General features: G+C 27.4%; 1 long non-coding RNA gene across 1 annotated transcript; it reads left to right on the forward strand.

Moving 5' to 3' along the window:
• Window positions 1-8,825: 8,825 nt before the first annotated feature.
• Window positions 8,826-9,531, forward strand: LOC123060904 (uncharacterized). Its single transcript, XR_006428253.1, has 2 exons — window positions 8,826-9,012; window positions 9,097-9,531. It is a non-coding gene; the product is annotated as an uncharacterized lncRNA (long non-coding RNA).
• Window positions 9,532-9,942: the final 411 nt, after the last annotated feature.

Consider the following 9,942-nt stretch of genomic DNA (forward strand, 5'->3'; position numbering starts at 1 on the left):
ACAATTCAATCTGTTTATGTAAAATCCAATAACTATGGGGACAATATAATATGAGATCAGTTTTATAGTATGAAATGAAATAATTGAATATGAAATCAGTTTTATAGTATGCATTAAGTGATGTCCAAATGTTTCACATTCATATATCCTCATGTGACTACACGGTGCTAACATGCTTAATTAACAAATACGACATTTCCCATGTATACAATGACATATGATATGTCCTCGTTGGTAGCACTGAAACATGTAGTGTAATATATATCCTATTGCAAATGTATAGATTCACATATTGTTCCTGGTTGGTAGCACTGAAAAATGTTGTCTAAGATATATCATATTTCAGATGTATAAAATGACATATGGTTCCTATTGTGGGTATAATGAAATATCAATTTTGAACAGTATTGGAAAGAATGAAATGTGATATGTTCTTTATATTGCATTTCACTTGCATGAATATTGATTGTCTGTTTAGAAAGAGTGAAATGTGGATAGCATGAAATGTGATATGTTCTTTAAAGCTTCACATTTGATGTAATATTTTTCAATTAAAGAAACAGGTATATATGATATTTGCAATAATTTGTACTGATGTTAATGTTTCATGTTTGACAGACCTGAAGGAAAAAACATATTACATAAAACAAAACTTTTGTAAATAATATATATCATATTTGAATATTTCACCGGTAATAGAATGTATGACGGAAAATTGAAATGGAAGATATGACTTAACTAATCGTATTTCAATATTTCACATGTATAGAATCACAGGTTGTTCCTATTTTGTGTGTAATGAAATATGAGATGTTGTAACAATCAAATTTCATTATCATAATATGTTCAAATTTCATTATGTAAAATAGTGGAAATAATGAAATGTGATATGTTCTATATATGTCATTTCACTTTCAAAATATAAAATGCAATATTTGCATAGCAAATATGGAAAAACATTTTTCATATTTGTGTCACATGAGCAATATAAATATTAATTTGGTAAGTTTCCTATTGTGGATAGGATGAAATATTAGACATTGTAATTACCAAACTTCAATATCATTATATGAAATGAAATTATTGTGCAATCAATGAAATATGCGCTGTTATAAATATGACTTTTCACTTGTATAGTAAGAAATGAAATAATGAAATGTTAGATGTTGTAACTATAACAATTCTACCTGTTTATGTGTAATCCAACAATTGTGGGGACAATATAATATGAGATCAGTTTTATAGTACGAAATGATATAATTAACAAACACGACATTTCACATGTATACAATGACATATGATATGTCCCCGTTGGTAGTACTGAAACATGTAGTGTAATATATATCATATTGCACATGTATAGATTCAAATATTGTTCCTGGGTGGTAGCACTGAAATATGTTGTCTAATATATATCATATTTCAGATGTATAAAATGACATATGGTTCCTATTGTGTGGGTAATGGAATATAAAATTTGAACAGTAGTTCAAATAATGAAATGTGGTATGTTCTTGATATTGCATTTCACTTTCATAAATATTGATTGGCTATTTGGAAAGAGTGAAATGTGGATAGAATGAAATGTGACATGTTTTTAAAGCTTCACATTTGATGAAATATTTATCAATTGAAAAAACAGGTATATATGATATTTGCAATAATTTGTACTGAAGTTAATGTTTCATGTTTGACAGACCAAAACATATTACATAAAACAAAAATCTGTAAATAATATATATATATCATATTTCACTATTTCACCGGTAGTGTAATGTGTGATGGAAAATTGAAATGGAAGATATGATTGAACTTATCGTATTTCACTATTGCACATGTATAGAATCACATATTGTTCCTATTTTGTGTGTAATGAAATATGAGATGTTGTAACAATCAAATTTCATTATCATAATATGTACACATTTCATTATGTACAAATGTGGAAAGAATGAAATGTGATATTTTCTATATAAGTCATTTAACTTTCATAAAATGTAATATTTGCAGAGCAAATATGGAAAAACATATTTCACATTTGTGTCACATGAGTAATATAATTATTAATTTGGTAAGTTTCATATTGTGGATAGAATGAAATATTAGACATTGTAATTATCACAATTCAAAATCATTATATGAAATTTAATAATTGTGTAATCAATGAAATATGCGCTGTTATAAATATGAATTTTCACGTCTATTTGGAAAGATTGAAATGTGGATAGAATGAAATGTGATATGGTCTTGAAAGCTTCACACTTGATGAAATATTTTTCAATTGAAAAAAACAGGTATATGTTATATTTGCAATAATTTGTACTGATGTTAATGTTTCATGTTTGACAGACCTAAACAAAAAAACATATTACATAAATAAAAAATTTTGTAAATAATATATATCATATTTCACTATTTCACTGGTAATAGAATGTATGATGGAAAAATCAAATGGAAGATATGACTGAACTTATCCTATTTCAGTATTTCACATGTATAGAATCACATATTGTTTCTATTTTGGGTGTAATGAAATATGAGATGGTTTAACAATCAAATATCAGTATCATAATAAGTTGACATTTCGTTATGTACAATAGTGGAAAAAATGAAATGTGGTATGTTCTATATATGTCATTTCATTTTCATAATATAAAATGCAATATTTGCATAGCAAATATAAACATATTTCACATTTGTGTCACATGAGTACTATATTCATTAATTTGGTAAGTTTCCTATTGTGGATAGAATGAAATATTAGACATTGTAATTATCACACTTCAATATCATTATATGAAATTATATAATTGTGCAGTGAATGAAATATGCACTGTTATAAATAGGACTTTTCACTTGTATAGTTAGAAATGAAATAATGAAATGTTACATGTTGTAATTATAACAATTCAATCTATTTATGTGACATCCAACAATTGTGGGGACAATATAATATGAGATCAGTTTTATAGTATGAAATGAAATAATGAACAAATACGACAATTGACATGTATACAATGACATATGATATGTCCTCGTTGGTAGTACTGAAACATGTAGTGTAATATATATCGTATTGCACATGTATAGATTCACATTATGTACAATATACATCATATGTTGTCTAAAATATATCATATTTCAGATGTATAAAATGACATATGGTTCCTATTTGTGTGAAAAATGAAATATGATTTTGAACAGTAGTGGTAGTAATGGAATGTGATATGTCATTGATATTGCATTTCACTTTCATAAAAATTGATTGGCTATTTGAAAAGAGTGAAATGTGGATAGAATGAAATGTGATATGTTTTTAAAGCTTCACATTTGGTGAAATATTTTTGATTGAAAAAACAGGTATATATGATATTTGCACTAATTTGTACTGATGTTCATGTTTCATGTTTGACATACCTGAACAAAAAAACATTTTACATAAAACAAAAATTTAGTAAATAATATATATCATATTTATATATTTCACTGGTAATAGAATGTATGATGGAGAAATGAAATGCAAGATATGACTGAACTTATCGAATTTCACTATTTCACATGTATAGAATCACATATTGTTCCTATTTTGTGTGTAATGAAATATGAGATGTTGTAACAATCAATGTTTATGTGAAATCCAACAATTGTGGGGACAATATAATATGAGATTATTTTTATAGTATGAAATGAAATAATTAACAAATAGGACATTTGACATGTATACAATGACATATGATATGTCCTCGTTGGTAGTACTGAAACATGTAGTGTAATATATATCATATTGCACATTTATAGATTCACATTATGTACAATATATATCATATGTTGTCTAACATATATCATATTTCCGATGTATAAAATGTCATATGGTTCCTATTTTGTGAAAGATGAAATATGAAACTAAACAGTAGTAGTAATAATGAAATGTGATATGTCATTGATATTGCATTTCAATTTCATAAATATTGATTGGCTATTTGAAAAGAGTGAAATGTGATATGTTTTAAAGCTTCACATTTGATTAAATATTTTTCAATTGAAAAAACAAGTATATACGATATTTGCAATAAATTGTACTGATGTTCAAGTTTCATGTTTGACAGACCTGAACAAAAAAACATATTACATAAAACAAAATTTTCGTAAATAATATATATCATATTTAAATATTTCACCGGTAATAGAATTTATGATGGAAAAATGAAATGGAAGATATGACTAAACTTATTGTATTTCACTATTTCACATCTATAGAATCACATATTGTTCCTAGTTTGTGTGTCATGAAATATGAGATGTTGTAACAAAAAAAATTCAATATAATAATATGTTCAAATTTCATTATGTGCAATTGTGGAAAGAATGAAATGTGATATGTTCTATATATGTCATTTAACTTTCAGATTATAAAATGCAACATTTGCATAGCAAATATGGGAAAACATATTTCACATTTGTGCCACATGAGTAATATATTAGACATTGTAATTATCACACTTCAATATCATTATATGAAATTAAATAATTGTGGAATCAATGAAATATGAGCTGTTATAAGTATGACTTTTTACTTGTATAGTAAGAACTGAAATAATTAAATATTACACGTTGTAACTAGAACAATTAAATATGTTTATGTGAAATTCAACAATTGTGGGGACAATATAATATGACATCAGTTATATAGTATGAAATGAAATAATTGAATATCAAATATCATATTTCAGTTGTATAGTATGCATTAAGTGATGTCCAGATGTTTCACATTCATATTTCCTCATGTGACTACAGGGTGCTAACATGCTTAATTAACAAATACGACATTTCACATGTATACAATGACATATGATATGTCCTCGTTGGTAGTACTGAAACATGTAGTTTAATATAATTCATATTGCACATGTATACATTCACATATTGGTCCTGGTTGGTAGCACTGAAATATGGTGTCTAATATATATCATGTTTCAGATGTATAAAATGACATATGGTTCCTATTGTTTTGGTAATGAAATATGAAATTTGAACAGTACTACAACTAATGAAATGTGATATGTTCTTGATATTGCATTTGACTTTGATAAATATTGATTGGCTATTTGGAAAGAGTGAAATGTGGATAGAATGAAATGTGATATGTTTTTAAAGCTTCACATGTGATGAAATATTTATCAATTGAAAAAACAGGTATATATGATATTTGCAATAATTTGTACTGAAGTTAATGTTTCATGTTCGACAGACCAAAACATAATACATAAAACCAAAAATCTGTAAATAATATAGATCATATTTCACTATTTCACCGGTAGTGTAATGTGTGATGGAAAATTGAAATGGAAGATATGACTGAACTTATCGTATTTCACTATTGCACATGTATATAATCACATATTGTTCCTATCTTGTGTGTAATAAAATATGAGATGTTGTAACAATCAAATTTCATTATCATAATATGTTCACATTTCATTATGTACAAATGTGGAAAGAATGAAATGTGATATTTTCTATGTAAGTCATTTAACTTTCATAAAATGCAATATTTGCAGAGCAAATATGGAAAAACATATTTCACATTTGTGTCACATGAGTAATATAATTATTAATTTGGTAAGTTTCCTATTGTGGATAGAATGAAATATTAGACATTGTAATTATCACAATTCAATATCATTATATGAAATTTAATAATTGTGTAATGAATGAAATATGCGCTGTTATAAAAATGAATTTTCACGTCTATTTGGAAAGATTTAAATGTGGATAGAATGAAATGTGATATGGTCTTGAAAGCTTCACACTTGATGAAATATTTTTCAATTGAAAAAACAGGTATATGTTATATTTGCAATAAATTGTACTGATGTTAATGTTTCATGTTTGACAGACCTAAACAAAAAAACATATTACATAAATAAATTTTTTTTGTAAATAATATATATCATATTTCACTATTTCACCGTTAATAGAATCTATGATGGAAAAATGAAATGGAAGATATGACTGAACTTATCCTTTTCCAGTATTTCACATGTACAGAATCACATATTGTTTCTATTTTGTGTGTAATGAAATATGAGATGGTTTAACAATCAAATATCAGTATCATAATAAGTTGACATTTCATTATGTACAATAGTGGAAAGAATGAAATGTGATATGTTCTATATATGTCATTTCATTTTCATAATATAAAATGCAATATTTGCATAGAAAAATAAACATATTTCACATTTGTGTCACATGAGTACTATATTCATTAATTTGGTAAGTTTCCTATTGTGGATAGAATGAAATATTAGACATTGTTATTATCACACTTCAATATCATTATATTAAATTATATCATTGTGCAATGAATGAAATATGCGCTGTTATAAATAGGACTTTTCAATTGTATAGTTAGAAATGAAATAATGAAATGTTACACGTTGTAATTATAACAATTCAATCTGTTTATGTGAAATCCAACAATTGTGGGGACAATATAATATTAGATCAGTTTTATAGTATGAAATAAAATAATGAACAAATACGACAATTGACATGTATACAATGACATATGATATGTCCTCGTTGGTAGTACTGAAACATGTAGTGTATTATATATCGTATTGCACATGTATAGATTCATATTATGTACAATATATATCATATGTTGTCTAAGATATATCATATTTCAGATGTATAAAATGACATATGGTTCCTATTTGTGTGAAAAATGAAATATGATTTTGAACAGTAGTGTAAGTAATGAAATGTGATATGTCATTGATATTGGATTTCACTTTCATAAATATTGATTGGCTATTTGAAAAGAGTGAAATGTGGATAGAATGAAATGTGATATGTTTTTAAAGCTTCACATGTGATGAAATATTTTTGATTGAAAAAAAAGGTATATAAGATATTTGCACTAATTTGTACTGATGTTCATGTTTCATGTTTGACAGACTTGAACAAAAAAACATATTACATAAAGCAAAAATTTAGTAAATAATATATACCATATTTAAATACTTCACTGGTAATAGAATGTATGATGGAGAAATGAAATGCAAGATATGACTGAACTTATCGTATTTCACTATTTCACATGTATAGAATCACATATTGTTCCTATTTTGTGTGTAAAGAAATATGGATGTTGTAACAATCAATGTTTATGTGAAATCCAACAATTGTGGGGACAATATAATATGAGATCAGTTTTATAGTATGAAATGAAATAATTAACAAATAGGACATTTCACATGTATACAATGACATATGATATGTCCTCGTTGGTAGTACTGAAAGATGTAGTGTAATATATATCATATTGCACATGTATAGATTCACATTATGTACAATATACAATTGTGGAAAGAATGAAATGTGATATGTTCTATATATGTCATTTAACTTTTAGATTATAAAATGCAATATTTGCATAGCGAAAATGGGAAAACATATTTCACATTTGTGTCACGTGAGTAACATAATTATTAATTTGTTAAGTTTCGTATTGTGGATAGAATGAAATATTATACATTGTAATTATCACACTTCAATATCATTATATGAAATTAAATAATTGTGGAGTCAATGAAATATGAGTTGTTATAATTATGACTTTTTACTTGTATAGTGAGAACTGAAATACTTAAATGTTACACGTTGTAACTATAACAATTCAATATGTTTATGTGAAATCCAACTATTGTGGGGACAATATAATATGAGATCAGTTATATAGTATGAAATGAAATAATTGAATATCAAATATCATATTTAAGTTGTATAGTATGCATTTAGTGATGTCCAAATGTTTCACATTCATATTTCCTCATGTGACTACATGGTGCTAACATGCTTAATTAACAAATACGACATTTGACATGTATACAATGACATATGATATGTCCACGTTGGTATTACTGAAACATGTAGTTTAATATAATTCATATTGCACATGTATAGATTCACATATTGTTGTTGGTTGGTAGCACTGAAATATGTTGTCTAAGATATATCATATTTCAGATGTATAAAATGACATATTGTTCGTATTGTGTGTATAATGAAATATAAATTTTGAACAGTAGTGGAAAGAATGAAATGTGATATGGTATTGATATTGCATTTCAATTCCATAAATATTGATTGACTATTTGGAAATATTGAAATGTGGATATAATGAAATGTGATATGTTCTTTAACGCTTCACATGTGATGAAATTGTTTTCAATTGAAGAAACAGTTATACATGATTTTTGAAATAATTTGTACTGATATTAATGTTTCGTGTTTGACAGAACTTAACCAAAAACATATTACATAAAACAAAAAAATTGTAAAATTGAAATGGAATATATGACTGAACTTATTGTATTTTAGTACCCATCTTGTTGTGTTAGATAGGTTGCAATTTCTACTGTGGTACGATGTGTTAACGTTTAGTGAATGTAAAATAATATGTCTCTATGTTCTGCACTATTTACATTTCGTAATTAGTAGTGTGCAGTACTGTAATTAATAAATATTAGTATATGTGAAATTAAAGCAGACCTGATAAAGTGGAAAATTGCAGTTTTACACAACAGCGAAGAGTTACATTTCAAAACCTAGTTATGTGGCGTTGTGTAAAAATTGTATATTATGATATGTCAAATCAAAGGATGCGTGGTACTGTGAAAAGCAGGAACTGACCTCACAAGGATGCGTGGTACAGACACATGTGAGTAAATGAGAAAGCTGACCCACTTGTTAGAATCCAATGACCAGTGGGGGATATAAGAGTGCGGAAGGAACACACTCATTTCACAGAGCAAAATGTTGCAACCGGGTAATTCATCTGGATCTGCAAGCTCTAGGTCTTCTAGAAGGGTGTACAAGTCAGTTAGAGATGGTAGAAGCTTGGATCCACCAGAGCTGAGGTGTGCTTGCAAGGTTGAGGCAAGGAAGATGATGTCTCGCACCACACGGAATCCAGATCGAGAGTACCTTTCATGTGGAAGCACTGTAAGTTGATTGGTCATCTTTACTGATTTTTGGATCTTGGCAGAAATCTAATTATCATCTCGCACCTAATATATTTAAGAGCAGCCAGGAAGATGTAGCATTTGGATTTGGAGAGATATATTAATGAAGTACGTTGAGGAAATGATGGATTATTGTGGAGCGCCAATTAAGGAGATGCTTGATGATGCAAACAGAAAGCTTGCTGATCAAGCTAGATTAATTAATTCCTTGAGGTTGAAGATTGAACAAGATTCTAGTGATAGAGAGCAGCAACTGGGAGAGGTCATAGGTTGTATAACAAAGCTTGAAGGATCAGTGAGAATGTTGAAGATGTTCATATGGGGAACAATCTTTTTGGTATCAACTTGGTTAGCAATTGGAGGATCTGCTTCAAGTCTGGTGACTATACTGTTAGTTGTAACTTTAATTTATCTGGTTGTAGGGTAACTTTGAAAACCTATCCGTGTGAACCAATACGTAATGTTATTCTATAATGATGTATGAATATCTAGTTAATCTTGCTTTTGTCATGTCATTACGCAACTGGGCAACCTAGTTGAAATCAAATTTGGAAAGAGATGTCTGGAATGAAATTTGGAAAGAGATGTCTGTAATGAAATCTGTAGAGGATAGTGAAAAATTTGAAATATGTAGCGGTAGCTCGTTTGTATTGGTATATCATTTGTATTAATTGAAATCAAATTTGGAAAGAGATTATTGTATTGGTATATCGTTTCTATTACTTGAAATCAAATTTTGAAAGAAAAGTATGGAATGAAATATGTAACAAGAAAGTTACAAAATAAGTTTAATTTTCAGTGAAACGAGTAACATACATAATTGGTATGCCAACACAAGTATGTGATGTCTCATTTCACATAGCAGATAAACACAGAATAAGTATCTTAGTGTGACATTTGAAAGATACGT

The sequence above is a fragment of the Triticum aestivum genome, chromosome 3A (assembly GCF_018294505.1).
Source record: "Triticum aestivum cultivar Chinese Spring chromosome 3A, IWGSC CS RefSeq v2.1, whole genome shotgun sequence".
NCBI lineage: Eukaryota > Viridiplantae > Streptophyta > Magnoliopsida > Poales > Poaceae > Triticum > Triticum aestivum.